Source organism: Sinocyclocheilus rhinocerous, unplaced genomic scaffold, assembly GCF_001515625.1.
Source record: "Sinocyclocheilus rhinocerous isolate Xijiao unplaced genomic scaffold, SAMN03320098_v1.1 scaffold1149, whole genome shotgun sequence".
NCBI lineage: Eukaryota > Metazoa > Chordata > Actinopteri > Cypriniformes > Cyprinidae > Sinocyclocheilus > Sinocyclocheilus rhinocerous.
Genome location: NW_015664180.1, coordinates 454,410 through 464,165, shown reverse-complemented (window position 1 = coordinate 464,165; position 9,756 = coordinate 454,410). Strand labels below are relative to the sequence as shown.

Genomic DNA, 9,756 nt, shown 5'->3' with positions numbered 1-9,756 from the left:
ATATCTTAATTTGTGTTCCGAAGATGAACGAAGGTCTTACTGGTTTGGAACAACATGAGGGTGAGTAATTAATGACATTTTTGGGTGAACTATCCCTTTAAAGTTGTCCAAAAGAAGTTCTTAGCAATGCATATTACTAAATAAAAATTTAAGTTTTTATATATTTCCGGTACGAAATTTACAAAATATATATATATATAACAATTTTTATTACAATTCTATTATTTATTTATTTATTTATTTATTTTTTGCATAACAGTAATGCGAATTTTGTTGGAATTTGCTCTTTCTGTTGATTCTAGGGTGAAATTGGATGACCCAGACCCCTATTTTTATGCCAATTTAATTTTTTTACACAAATAAATAACTAAAATAAATAAATGACAATAAATTAATAAAAATATATATATTTTGCTTAAATTTACTTAGTTTAGGAATATAAAGATTTTGTAACATCATTGTGACATGATTTTTTTTTTAATTAACCCCAACTTCACAATTATTAGCATAAAGAAAAACTTACATCAAAATAATACAAATAAAATTATTATTGACAATAATGAGAAAAAAAAACTCAGAAACTCAATTTTCACATTTGGAGTTTGAAAAAAAGAAACATGACAAATGAAAAAAAGAATAATATCAAAGAAATAATTGATAATAAAAAAAATAGGCAAAATGAGTAATTATAAAATTATTTTATAAAATTTTAATGTCTGTTTTTATGCTAATTTCAGTGTGTATATCCAAAAATGCACCTTGACAAACGTGTGAAAGGTGCTTAACTTTATTTTTTATTTTTTGTGGAAAACCATCTAAACTCCCCCAAACATGTGCTTTTTGAACCATTCATGAATACAAACGGAAAACACGCGAAAATAATACTTACGCTCTGTTAAACCGAATAAATACACGCTGTCATGAATAATTTCCATATACCAATTTAATGATAATTGCATGGTAATTTCATTGTATGCTTCAAATAGAGTAGTATAATATTATGCCATGGAAATGTTACAATAGCAAAACAATAGTCTTTATTCAGACTTTCTACATAGATAAATATTTTATACGCTCACACAAATGTATGAATGATTAGCAGAAACGTGTGAAACATATGCAAATTTTACTTCTACATCTGGCGTTAATTACAGACAGAGGGCGGAGGATGGCTGGAAGGAGGATTCAACAGAGTCTCTTAGATAATGAATCCTACCATGCATGGAAATTAGATATTATACTAAACCATCATGGATTTTTTGTGTAAATCTGTCACATTTCACAGCCACTCTCTGAAATGTCCTCGCCGTTTTCCACTTTGCTATATATTATGACTGCTATTATGACTGACGAATCCAGTGTCCATCAAAGTAATATCTCAATCGAGAAATGTACATATCTTTTTGTCTTAAAATCCGAACAACAATGCTTCTTTCCTTTTCCATTTTTTTTCTTTTGTCTGTTTTAACCCTCCTTTCTGCATGACCCACTGCATGCTCTCCATGTCAGTCCCAGCTGTTACTACAAACTACTTGGAGATCTTACAAGCTCACTAATTTCGCTCTTGAAATCCCACTGTTCGCTGTGAACCACAATCTGACTTATAGCAGTAGGCTCATTTGTCTTTGCTTGAAAAACTGGCTAAACTATATGACATATAGCCTATATAATAATATATAAATAAATGTATGCATGATCAAACATTGTAGTTATTGTGCGTGGCGCTCTCTCTACGCTAGTAAAGGTATGTAACCCAGCTGTATTCCTTTGCCTTACAGCTCCATTGTCCACCATATAGGACCCTTGGGGCTAATTATTACAATTTACTGTGCTTTTTGTTATTCAATAGAGATCCATGATATTATTTACTAATTTGCTTGCTCCCTGCTGTGGAGATCTTAAATGGTTAATTTTTCTGCTCTGATTTTGCCAATTTATCCTCTTTACCGCTCAATAAAATGAGTAGTTTCTTCAGAAGAACCCATAAAACTTTCCATTTAATTTTTAATTATTGTTATTATTAATTCGATTTTTTAAAACCACACCCTTCTCAGCTGTTCTATCTCTTTGACATTTAACTAAATAATTGGCTTTACGTATTCACTATTGGAATTTAAGCCCCTTCATGACATTTTCCATGATCTTCACCAATATTTAGACTCGTCTCTTTGCTTTGGTTGACCTCAGTTCTTGCATTTTCTTCTCTTTCTGGGTTTTCCTTTCTGTGGGATTGGTGTGGTATGAAATCTACAATTGACTTGTACCTCTTCATCTGTTGTTTCCTGCCATCATCCTTCTCTCTTCTTCTGGCCGTGCTGCATGGCCTCTCATCCCATCCCCCCACTACACACTCTGTTATGATCCATGTATTCTGTGATCCCATGCTCCTCTCCCCCCTCACTAGACCAGCTCTATGAATCAGCCACAGGGAGAGACGGAAACGATTCTGTGGTTGTGACACGATTTATGACTGGAAGTACATGCTCAGTAGGGCAAAGTATTTGGTGTGATGATCAATGCGACTTCGATTTTGTTTTGGTTCCACATACCAGCTTAGTTCTGTAAAAACATAAATTCTAAAAATAAATGATTATATTTTGCATGGGGTGGTTGTAGTGTAATGATTAAGGGTTTACGTAACTTTGCCAAGTTAGTTGGTAGTGTAAATTTTATATATATGTTTTTATTTATAACCACTGAATAATACTGTTCAAGAATGTTAAATGTAACATTTAATATATGCTATGATTATTTTGTATTATATTTGGACAAAAATGTAATTCGTTACTGTTAACAGTCACGTGAGGCAAAAAACCCAAAACATTTAAATATCAACCATTTAACTGGATCCTGAAAAGCAAAGCTTGTAAACACTACTTCTGTTTGAAGGCTTCTTAGAACAATAAAGGCAGACATCATATAATGTTCACAACTTACCTTAGCAAAGTCTTACCTTAAGAATAAATGGTGTGACCAAATCAAGTATACAGTTAGATTTAGTTACAGACTAGCCTAACTAGTAGTCGCTAAGACCCCAATGTGAATGTAGTATTTTCTCATCCACACTGAAGGATATTAAAGTCTGTTTGAATGTTTGCAAGTAACCAAATGAAAGAATTCGGACAGAAATGTGTTAAGTAAACAAATTATATATATTGTTAACGTTTCTGCCTCCGATTTTGAATTCACTTTTACGAACGTTTTTAGCCAAATTAGCGATACAACGCGCGGGCGTCGACGTTAACCAGACTAATAAAATGATGTCACGCAGGCTGTGCTCTAGCCCCTTCAGCCAGCCTCACTGAACACACAGTGTTCGTCACGAAAGGGGCGGGTCTGGAGTGAATATACGTGTGACTATTGGACATTCCAACTGCCTGTCACTTTCTGTCGCCTTTCTATTGGCTACTAGCATGCGGGTTTATCTCTTCATCTCTTGCTGCTCTTGTATAAATGCCGCTTACTTTTCTACCGTCAACCTCCGCCGGATGTTATAGTTCCTATTATCAATTCTTTTCCCCTTAAACTACTCCTATTAAATTTTGTCTGATAAATGACTAACAACCATTCTGCGCGTCCTGACCAATCCGTGTTTTTTAACCCGTAGACCTTGTCGAAAAAACTCTTGACTCCTCTGGGCACATGAAACTGGACACCCAAGCGTTTGAGGCCCCTCTTTCCATGCGGAGGAATATATTGTTGCTGCTCACAATGTGGATGGAGGTGGTCAAGATGTCTGCTAGACGAATGAATTCACCTCAATTGTAACAATATAAAGGAAGTCGTGGCGCGGGATTGTTTGGATACAGACCTGCAACATTGTATTTATGACGTTGGTGTTTTGTAGGAGGATGTCAAAGGAGGAATAACACATTGTTGCGCCTATCAGCCTTTAATACGCCGTGCTTCAAATTCTTTCAAGTTTTATGGTTTTTCCCTACGAGATTCAACCTTTCTTTTTTTTACTACTGGATGTAAAACAACTGATAATCAGAGGTAATGCTTTTGACCCTTTGTCGAGTTTTACTGGGTTAGTAAGTTGAATCATTTTAGTCTCATATTTACATCAGAGAGGCACACAATTGCATATTGAAGTTCCGTTTAGCAAGTTTTTGGGATGTGTGCTTATGGAAGTGGGGGGATGCATAGTTTTTTTTCTTGCTTAGAGGCTGTGGTGTTGGTGGGAAGTCCTGCCCAGTTTTGTGCTGGTGGTCTTTAACCCAGTTCTATCCTAACAGAAACGACTCCTTTGTCCTTTTATCAAAGTAAGGATTAGTTTTGTGGGGCGCGTATGAGTTTAAGTGACTAGTTGAGAGCGAGCTGTCAGTGCAAATTTAATTGACAAATTAGATGAAATTTATTTTAATTTGGTAGACTTGTTAAAATGTATAATTTCCTGCTGAACTTAAGCGCTGTGTTGTAGCGTGTTGTATCCAGGTTTGCTTTTTTTGGTTAATTCAGTTACTTCGGTGAATATTTTTGGCAGGAAATTCCTCGCACCCCACCCCCACTCGCCTTCATCAAATCGCGAGTCTGAGGAAAAGTTGACATTTTGTCGCGGTACTTTTATTAACGTTTGCTTAATCCCCAGCCAAGCTTCTACATTTATCTCACAACACATGAATAATTTAGAATTGTCGGCCCGACGGCTGCTTAATATTGATGATAATGCCGTCCTTATCAAAAGTACGTGCGCGCGATCGATGTGGCCTATTGGTTTTCGAAATGGTTTGCTATCGGAATACAATAAATTTACAACTGAGAATAAATATTGACATTGTTCATGTCTGGGTGAAGCTTAGCCCTACTTACACAAAGAAAGGGACGTGACTAAACTCTAGTTTAAACGTGTTTGCACACTCCGTAATTGAGATGGGGTTTAAAATAGACATTTTCGCCGTGTATTTTACGCTTTTTTTATTCATAACGTGGATTTAGTTCGGGTAGCCTACATTCAATTGGTTGTTAGTGGTAACACTGTTGCGCTCTCTTACAACTAACCACCAATGGCTGCAGTGATACAGGACTAAAGATACAATTTAGCCTACCTTTTTAACTACGAAATACGTTTTAATTTTGTGTTTTGCCTTGTTTTTAGTGTCACCTTACTCCTTTCCCTTGATCGTGTGTGTGATAGGAACCTTTACCGTTAGGGATGGAAATAGTAAGGAATTTAGCGATTCTGCTTCAGTTTTTCTCATAATGACTTCTTGACGATTTTAATGATGTTGATATAATAATATCAGGAAAAAATGATTGTTGCATTTACAGCCCTAAGCAGTTTCTTGGCAGATTATGCGACCGCACCAGGTTTCAGCAGAACCGACATAACAAATCATAAATAAATGTAGCTACATCTCTCGCATAGGCCTAGGTGTTTTTTGTTGTTGTTTTTTTTACTTTTACAACTATCATAAATGCATAATAAAACTGGCCCTAGTTTTAATGCAAATAGTAAGCAAACAAAAAGGTGGTAACCTGTTTCATTCATCATTTATATAACATAACATGATGTGTAGGCCTGTCTTATTTGCGCGTTGTCATACGAACAACCAGTCAGTAATATGCTTATATAAGTTATGAGTTAACTTAAAATCAAAACTAAATAAATAACTTGGGGTTCAGTAAGTGAGCTAAATTAATTCCTTAAAAGAATCGACTCATAGAGTCACTTGTTCAGGAATCGGATTGGACTGGTCGCTCTAGATTAAATTGATAATAGGAAATACTGTCAGATTACAGCAATCTGCATGATCAAAATCTGCTAAATGAATTGAAGGTCATAAATAATTCGGATCCGTGTTTTTTTTTTTTTTTTCAAGGAACGGTTCTCGATTCCCAACCCTAGTTAGGCTACTATAAGGCCTTCACCTCATTCTTCAGCCAGGGCTGTTCATACCAGTTAAAATCGCTTCATGTTTCTCAGATCTGAGACGTTTGTCACATTTTACATGGAAATATGCTAATATACTGAGTAAAATATATTTTTACTTTGGCTTTGTTTTGGCTTGCAAAGACTTGAGGGGAATTTGGGCCCTCTGTTAGGCTACTATCTTTCTTGTCTTTTTACTGAGGGGCCACTTTCTACATGTTGTCATTTAGGCCTAGTTGTTTTTGTTTGGGAGTCGAGAAAGCAGTGTGAATAAAATGTACTTGCAAGGTGTTAAAACACTTTTATTTTAGCTATTGGCTTGTAATAGTGTTATAATCAGACTGCTGAAGAGAAACTAATGGAAACTAAGAAACTAAGAAACTGCTAAAGCACACCACCTGTTGGCATGCAATAGCATACAGGACCCCTTAAGATGTTTCTGAGAAAAAGTTAAATTTTTTTTACCAATATTTGACAATTTCATTGTATTTTAGTAAAAGAGATAGGGTAAACGTACCTATTAAGCTCACCAAAATCTATGTTGAGACATTTTTAGTGCACAAGATATTGGTTTCAGTACAAAAAGTTATGTTAAAATAAAATTAATCTCTCACACAAAAATATTTCATTTTATTTTAAATGACAAAAGCATTTCAATTAAGATGTACATCATTAAATGCAAAAAGTCTGGCTGTGCTTAATGGGTACATTTTTGTACTTTTTAAGCACACCCCTGTTCCCATTAAGCTCACGTCATGTTTATTTTAAACAACCTTTTTTAAAGAATAATTGAAAAATATTTTATTTGAAGGTACAAAGTCAATTACAAAAAAACAGAACACTAAAATCAAGCAACACGGCATTCAATTTGATCAGTTATATATTCATAATGAAATGTCATTTAAGCACGTTGCAACATCTATGGCGCTTTTCCACTGCATGGTACGACACGGTACGGCTCGGTACGGTTCACTTTTGGGGGGTTTTCCACTGGGTACAGTACCTGGTACCTGGTACTTTTTTTAGTACCACCTCAGTTAAGGTTCCAAGTGAACCGTACCGTTACCAAAACGTGACGCAAACCGAGACGAGTCGTACCACGCAGTGGAAAAGCGCCATTAGACTAGTCCATGTTCAGCTAAGTAACACATATTCAAAAATCAAATAAAACAAACCAATAAAACATTTTATTCATGGGGATGAACACCGAAACTAGCCTCATTATGAAGCCTCTTATTAAATGGATGTCAACTTATCTATCGTCTCTTAAGGCTGGAATGCACTACATGATTTTTGCCCCAATTTTCCACCGATTTACAGTCTGGAGAAGTTGATGCTAGTTGCCAAAGGTCAGAGCCAGTCTGCAGATTTGAGCTGACATGTCTAATAGAAAATCATGTAGTGTATGATCACAGACTCAAATATGTTTGATATTTTCAGCAGATTTTAAAACACATTGTTTTATTTTCATTTCACGTGTTTTCTAGCAACAATGCACACGTTTCTGGATGAGTTTGTTGTGATCGGAACAACTTGAAGGTCTGGTGTATTATACCCAGTTTTCCTTTGTGACTATTTACAAGTCACAAAGGAAAACTGGCCATCATACACTAAACGACTGAGGATCACATCATACACCGGTGTTTTAAAAATCTGTTCAAATTTTAAAAGTCATGTATTTTATTCCAGCCTTTAGTTGCTTTTTCCCTGGACAGATACGACAGGTTTCTGTTGGCTCCTTCTTTGAATGGATGACATGCCTTTTTCATCTTTGGGCATAAACTAGAATTATGTCTAGATTTTGTCATCTTAAAGTTGTGAAAATAAGTTATTAACCATTTTATAAAGATTAACTTAAAGTGACAACCATCAGTTTATATTAGTAGTGTACCCTTTAAGCTCACCTTAAAATAATATGAAATCTTTTAAAAATACAGCAGTGTAAAACCACAGACCCACAATAAACTGTCAATTATCAGTGTGCAATGATCTGATTGATTTGAAATTACAGGAGGTATGTATTAACAAACACATCAATTGGTTAAGACATCAAGTATGATAATACATCATTTTTTCTTTTTATAATCTGAGCTCAAAAATAGAAGTGTGCTTAATGAGTACGTGAGCTTAATAGGTACGTTTACCCCCCCTTGTTTGATGATCTCCTTTTCATTCAAATCAACTGGCCAGATAACTATAAATCATGCACAGGATAGAGATGTACAATAAGTTAAGAACATTGATTTGCATGTTCCATGTGCTGATATCATGGTTTCATGGAAACTTATTGACTTGTGATAGCATTTAGTTTCATTGCTGTGCTGAGGTTGCATTAGGGCTGGGCGATATGACGATATTATCGTATATCGATGATGTCTCGTAAGTATCACGATGTCGATGTCAACAGTCAGATACCAGACGATTATCGACATTATCAGAAAAAAAATGACAAATGATAAACCTAGTAAGTTGCAAAAAATAATTTACATAACCTGTATGGTGATTATGGGGCTTTTTTGCATGCAAGAATGAAATAATTTGGTAGGAGGGTTGGGAATCGAAAAGCTATTCCAATTTCGGAAATCAGATCAGATGTGTAAGGTCAGGAATCAAATTACTTGTTATAAAATTTAATTTCGTTTCAGCTTCTCGATTCCTGTATGCGCATTTATTGTGATTTCAAAAGAAAATATCCCATAAATACAATCGGTTAGGTCTTAAATGAATGCAAAGAGCTGAGAAAGAAAACAAGGGTGTATTGGATCCAATAGTAGCACTGCATGTGTTTCTGAATATTTATTTAAACAGACTGTATAATGATGAAAAACCACAAACATGACAGTTATAATTAAAATACACAAATTCCTTCACAGCCTATTTATACAGCGCACAAAGGGCCCTATTTTTACAGATTGTTTTAAACAGTGTATACAGTATAATTATGTTTAATGAAGCTGAGATATAGCACTATAAATTCTTAATTCGTTTGCAACAAAACTATAAAGTGTGAAGACATTAGTAGACTTCTCAGCTCGCCCCTCAACATGCACGCATTCGGAGTTTCGGAACTTCACTATGATGAACTTAAAATTGGGTTCTGTTATTTTCCCTCAACAGTTCTCCTCACAAAACGAAATTCATTTCAAACACAAAACTTGATAAGAACAGAGTGGAAATTAGCAACACCAACATACCAGCAAAGCTAATGTTTTCTGTTAGTTTAAGCACAAACGGTTTCGGCAGCCCAACACTGAATATTATATTGTGGCCGTTGTATTTTGATTTATAAAATAAAAATTAAAATACAAAAATTAAATTTAAATGACCCTGCTTCTAAATAAATAAAGCAGGTATTTTTATTTCGTAAAAAATGGGCCAAAAGAGACCTCCGAACTAGGCTACCAGAAAGGGAAAAAAAAAACGTAATGTTTTTGCTCAGATTTCGTTTTTAATCCCTGCATGATTTTAGACATGTATGATAAATATCAAATAGCCTCCGACTACAAGCTTGATATTTTATTCAAGACATTACTATATGACATCAACATGCATTTATTCTTACAATCACCACCAGAGTGTCCAACTTCACTATGATGAACTTAAAATTGGGTTCTGTTATTTTCCCTCAACAGTTCTCCTCACAAAACGAAATTCATTTCAAACACAAAACTTGATAAGAACAGAGTGGAAATTAGCAACACCAACATACCAGCAAAGCTAATGTTTTCTGTTAGTTTAAGCACAAACGAAGAAAAGTAAAACCAAACTTTGTGGCAACAATTAAGACCAAACTGAACATGGTGTGTGTTTATGGTGCATGTCGGCAATGTTGTCTCGGCGGGGGCGGGGCGTGGTGGAGGTGGGGCTTGGGTAGACGATATTAT

General features: G+C 35.1%; 1 protein-coding gene across 5 annotated transcripts in view; it reads left to right on the top strand.

The window, feature by feature from the left end:
• The first annotated feature begins 3,429 nt into the window (after nucleotides 1–3,429).
• The window catches only part of LOC107729684 (transcription factor E2-alpha), a 28,627-nt gene continuing 22,300 nt past the window's right edge, over nucleotides 3,430–9,756 (top strand). For 2 of the 5 annotated variants that reach the window (XM_016540346.1, XM_016540345.1), the window contains exon 1: nucleotides 3,431–3,996. The gene's annotated coding sequence lies outside the window, so the exon portion shown is untranslated. Of the gene's footprint in view, nucleotides 3,997–9,756 lie in introns of all 5 variants that reach the window. The other 3 variants (XM_016540347.1, XM_016540344.1, XM_016540348.1) reach the window with 3 other exon arrangements.